The following is a 6,273-nucleotide window of genomic DNA, read 5'->3' as shown; positions in this document are numbered from 1 at the left end:
TGGGGAGGGGGGCGCAAGTGTGAATGTGAACGCTAAACAATTACGCACCATCGCCAGGCCATGCCCCCCGCACCACCCCCCCCCCCCCCCCCCCACCCCAACACAGGAGTCTCAGTGGTAGATGCTGGATGCAAGACATGGGGGGTTGGGTTTGTAGTTGCATTCAAAGGGTTAATGTTTACAGCTAGACCTCTGAATCTCCACTGAATGATTAGAGGGAGTGAGAGTAGTCAACACCTGCAGCCCACGTCCCCTGCAGGGCTCGCCGTGGAAATCGGAATTGCTGCCCTCTTAGCTCTCGGCTCGGCTTCGGTACAGCTGGGACTGTTTTGCTGTTATTATGGTTCATTATAGCGTATTGCTTTGCGTGCAACAATTCGGACCCCATAATGTGGTTTTTACGTAATTGTTTTTCACTGACGCTAACGGCCTCTGCATTGTTTACACATGCTAGATCAATGTCATCGGTTTCGATCACAGGCTTTGTAAGCAAGGAGGTAGGAAGGGAAAGGGGGGGACGACCCAACCACAACAGATTATTGATCCCTGCAATCAGTTGTTCTGATACTCAGAGTGCCATTACACAGGTGCACTATTACACTTAACCATTTTACCAGACTCCCAGCCATCATCCGCACACACAAGTGTGCTGCCCTCGTCTGCTCAGAGGTCAGGCGGTCAGCAGCAGAGGCATTCACGTGTCTTGATGGATGTGCTGCGTGGGGCTGTAATGGAGGTCGCTTGACAGAGGCTGCTGCTGCTGCTGCGGTGTGAGAAGTGTGATTATTACATTTCACAGAAGTGTGTTAGTATCACGATGGGCGGGCCTAATCAACTCCTGGAAGGAGTCTCCCAGAGGTTTCTGGGAATTGGTGAATGATTACTAGAGCAAAGGGGATGGAGCCGAGGAGTAGTCTCTGACACACTTACGTTCAAGATGAAAATGGAGGCTGGTGTGTCGGGACACAGGATGGAATGGATTTAAATTGATTTTAATTTGAGTTCCGTGTTCTCCTCAGATCTCTTCTGCTTTGTGGGGGTGTATGTGTGTATGTGTGTGTGTGTTGGGGGGGGGGGGGGGGGCAAGTAACTGAACAAGTCATTACCTCGAGCATTTCTGGACTGTAACTAGAAAACAAAAAATGGATTACTTGCTTACCACAAAAAATGCTGTCTTCTAACAAATGAGACTCCAGCCCTGTGCCATCTCCCTTTCTGCTATAGTTTCCCAATCAGCTCTCTGCCAAATGGGCTAAGACTCTTCCAGCTTGCCTACCTGTACAGGCCAAGGACTGACCACACTCAGGTGGCCCAGCGACCCAGCGGAGGTTCTGATGGATGGGTTACAGCTGGACTCTGTTCTGGCAGGAGGAGAGAGAGGATAAATAGATGGGGAAATAAAGAGAGAGAAAGCAGGGGAAGGAAGGGAGGGGGGCAGACAGACAGTGGAGGAAAGAGGTTGGGATGTAGGAGCCAGAAAAAGACAGGGATAGACTAAGATAAGAGATAGAGGAGAGAGAGATGTGAGGAGAGAACGATAGAGAGAGAGGTAGAGGAAAGATAGAAGGAGTGGTAGAAGAAAGGGATGGAAGAAACATAGTCCGAGATGGAGGAGAGTCATGGGAGTGAGGGGGAATGGAGGAGTGAGAGGGAGAGAGAACGAGGGAAGCAAGAGGAGAAGAAGAAGGGCTTTGATTTGCCAGGAAAGTTTTTGCCACGGCACTATCGCAGCTCTGTGATGCATTATGCATTGTAATTCACCAGACAGAGGCCATTACAGTCAAAGCTAATGAAACTCTGCTGATTAGCAATCTCCCAATGCTGCCTCACCATATGCCAGTCGTCTTCTCAGGCTGTCTGACTCGCAGTCATGGAGCAGAGACACCGTCGAATCCACACATCTGAACACAGCCAGAGGTAACGCAAACACACACACACACACACACACACACACACACACACACACACACACACACACACACACACACACACACACACACACACACACACACACATTCTGAACAGCTAGCATTAAGCACAGAGCAGATACAGCACACACGCACCTGAAAACTGCAAGGGATACGGATACACACACACATTGTGTAAAAATCTCAAAGACAGTGGTACCACAAACATACACACTCACCCCCTTCTGTTTGACAGCTGTTGGTCAGTGGCCCTCTTTCGTTCTCTCTCTCTACCCCCCTCACTCCTAATCTCTCTTTCTCTCTCTCTCTCTCTCTCTCTCTCTCTCTCTCTCTCACTCTCTCTCTCCAGCCATGATGTACCTCTACTGACAGACTGAGTGTGACAGGTCCCTGGCGTTCCTTCTCCCTCACCTCTCTCACAAGGCTGCTGCCACATCTCACAGAGAAACATACAGTGGGACAGCCTAACCCCACTACACACACACACACAGTCTGTTTTGCATAAACATACCCACTATTTCACACACACAGACACACAGGCACGTGCACTCCCTCTCTCTATTGCACACACACACACACACACACACACACACACTCCCTCTCTCCATCACACACACACAAACACTCACACACAAACACACACTCTCTCTCTCTCTGTGTATCACACACAAGCACTGAAAAAAAAAAAAAGTGAAAAGTGGCCCCCGTAGAGCTGAGTAAACCTGGACCAGATGGCAACACATGTTGGGGCTCTCTCCCCTCACCCCCACCCCCACATACACACACCCTGCGGCCATGGGGCGCCGGCCGGCCCCGCGCCGCCTACATGCGCATCGCCACCTGTTCCTGACCCCAGGTGACCCCCTCTTGCTAAAAGCGACGGCCGACACCAGACCCCACCACCACCACCCTCGCCTCCGTCCTCCCTCCACACCCGGCCCTCGGTCTGCGGGTCCTAGCCTCGGGGCCTATGGACCTGCCTCCGGGCCCCTGCTCCGAATGCCAATGAGCTGGAAGAGGACAGCGACTCCGGGCAGCACCCGCTCTCCCTCTTTATTGAGTGGCTGGCGAGGCGCTGGAGAGGAAAGCTTCGGTGCAGCGGCGATAATGATGAGGACTGATTATTAGGCAATTACAGCCACTTTACCAGACATTGGCACTGGCAGGGTCTATGTGTGTGTGTGTGCATGTATGTGTGTGGAGGGGGTGGGTGGGGTGGAGGGGTGCGCACGTAATCCCATTATCAGAGATGTCTCGATAATGGATTTCGGTCTGTGTGTGTGTGTGTGAGTGTGTGTAGCTTACTTCCCCACTCTCCTTTGCATTGCAGACCTATCGAACGCTCGGAATATTATCCTTCCAAAGGCAGTGATAATGTATATATAGGCCAGCACGGAGGGTGGGGATGTTCATTTCAGCGCCACCATCTAAGAACAAGCCTGCTCATTTCCTTGACGCCGTGATCAGAATGGCTTCAGTTCTGCAGCAGTCAGCATCTTTCTCCCTTTCTCTTTTTTCCCCTCTGTGTCTGCTGATACTTCTGACAAGATTGTTATTATTGTCATTACGGTAGACTTGCCTAGCAGGCATTTTCGTCCCGGAGTACATTATATGGATTGGCTGAAGGAACAAATTACTACACAGATGGAAGGGTGCCTCGATGTCACTCATAATAACATCCTGCGCTGTCACGAGAACTCCATCTCCTCTCCCCTGTCCGTCCTCGACTGACTCGAATGACTCAGCACTTACGAAAGGGTGACACCCTATCATTACGCCCAGCAGGCCATCCGCAAACAACAACCCACAACCTGCAAGGGTATCAGGCTCAGGCAAATAATTTGAAAGAATTTCTACATTCGTAAACATCATCAAGAAAATTGGTATCAAAAAACGTACAAGCATATCAGATTAAGTGGACATGTTCCACTTCTCGGTCCAATAGAACTTCGTTTTTTTTTTTTTTTTTGGCCAGACCCTCCCTGAGGCTTTAGAGTTGCATCTCCATTTTCCGTGGCGGTAGTTTTGTTTGTGAGACATGTGGTTGTGGATGCATGGCTGGTCGCGTCAAACCGCTGGCGACGTGCCAGCGCGTACGTGCGGCGCCTTCATAATGGAGTGCCGCGGTTTGTCCCGCGTTCCGTGTCAGTGGCCGTGTGTAGTGGTTTATGGCCTTCGCTGTATGTCACTCATACATAAATGTATGCGACAAGGAAAGGCAGACATTTTAAGAAGACTCGCTTCTGGGTCTGAGGCGTTCCATACCACTCCATCCGCGGAACATTGGCACGGTGAGTTGCTCTGTCTAACACAGTCATCTCGAACCGTACATATGCACCACACTCGCAATTTCCCAGGACACCGTGTAAAACACCAAATTTCACAAGAGAAGGACCAATTTGCATCATTCTCCCATGGAGGTGTCTACACATGAACAACAATGCCCTTTCAGGGAAACACGAGCAAATGGCAAGGTCATCCCGTCTCCCTTTTTCCTTCCCATAAGTAGAAGCATCTTTAACATTTTTTTTTTAACTTCAACCTCTCTTTCTCCTTTACCGCGACTTGGCAGCCCTGCAGTCCGGCGGCGGGCAGTCGCGGGGCCTGGCCCGGTGACAGTCGGCTCGGAAAAAGCTCATTACAGACTTTAAGGAGCTCAGGGGCCTAATTAAGGGCCAGCTCATTTCCTACCTGCGTGAGGAAACACTCGGCCCGTCATTTTTCATTATTAATACTTTAACACTCGCTGACCGACAGCCAGGCGCCGAGATGCGGGACTAGTCAATTAACCCGGCCAAGGCTTAGTGCGGCAGAGGCTCGGGCCCCGTGTGGCCTCCCACGGACGAGGGGGCGGATCTCCGGTGCATGAATATTAATCTTCACCTTTGTCATCCAGGGATGGAGGGATGGAGGGGATGAGCGCGTGGAAACGTCAAGGGGCACCCAGCACAAACCACCCCACCGCGCCCCCCCTCCCCCCCCCCACGCCCCATGTGTAGCTGGGGTAAGAGGGCCTTGGTGGCTCCAAGGAGGGGGCCCCCGCCTCTGGCCTCCCTCCACACGGCGACCTTTTACCCTTCCCCTTAGTCTCTCATTTCCTCTCTAATTCCACTCCCCCGCACATCTCCTGCTTTCTCTCTCTCTCTCTCTCTCTCTTCGTCTCTACTTTCTCGGCATGCGTTTCCCACAGGGAATGTCCGCCGTGAGATCTCGGACAAAACCCTGCCGGCACGGCTTGTGCCCAGCAGCATGCCATGTGGTTGGGCCAATTAACTGGCCTTCTGTAGACGGCTGCCATTCAAAGGGGAATTCATCCCAAACACACACTCACACACACATACACATAAACACACACACATAGCTACTTGGGAAAAGTGTTTCTCCCATTTCTCTGTTTCGAGTTTTGACTTGCCACATAAACATTTAGCATGCGGAATGAGCAGGCTGCTGGAGTCTGCGGCTGACACCACGGTTCGCTGGCGTTCAAGGGTGGGCTTGCTCAGGGTCTACGGCTGGTCGAGAGGATGGGGGGAGGGGGGGTGGCAGGTTTGGGTTAGGCTCATATTCACTTATTTATTTCTGATAAAAACAGAGAGGCCATGCAGTCACAACACTTTAAGCATGACAATATGCATAAAACATGATATCTTCCCTGCCCCGGATGCCGGGCTGGCTCTCACTGTTGCGCTGGCAGCACCGGAGGAGGGACGCTCTCTTCCTTCACCTGAGCTCGACCGAGGCTGGCAGGGCGCACAGAAGTGCACGGGTGGGTGGCGGCGCTGTGGTCGTCCGCCTCTGGGCCGTCCGCGTGTCCATCCCTGCTGCGACGGGTGAATGCGATGGCTTGGCATCCGCTCCTCCCCTGCGGCACTCACACTCTGTTCCCTTTCTTTGGTGCAGGCAAGTGTCAAGTGAGTGTGTGTGTGTGTGTTGAGTGTTGTGTGTGTGTGGAATGGGGAATGAGCAGGGTCAGGGCTCAGGAGTGCTGCCAGGGTGCAAGGGTGTGTGTGTGTGTGAGGGGGGGGGGGACCTTGTGGAGCATCTGCCACCATCACTGTTGCACTTCTCCCTCCCCTCCCCCTTCCCCTCCCATTCCCTCGAACTTCCTTAATACCCATGAGCCACTTCTGTTGTCGCCCACATGGGCCCCGGAGTCCTTGACTAAAACGTTTGTAATTTCCTTGGGAAAAAGGAGAGAGGCACCCTCACCTAACCCCCCCTGGATTAGCGACAGATGTGGAGAGTCTCTCTGGGATGACAGCTCCCCCCTTCCTCCCTCCCTCAACCCCCCCCCCCCCCCACCCCTACCCCAACCCTGCACAGGCACACACACACACACCCTTAC

Source organism: Sprattus sprattus (genome assembly GCF_963457725.1).
Source record: "Sprattus sprattus genome assembly, chromosome: 4".
Taxonomy (NCBI): domain Eukaryota; kingdom Metazoa; phylum Chordata; class Actinopteri; order Clupeiformes; family Clupeidae; genus Sprattus; species Sprattus sprattus.
The sequence above is the reverse complement of the archived record's forward strand: the minus strand, read 5'-3'. Positions refer to the sequence as shown.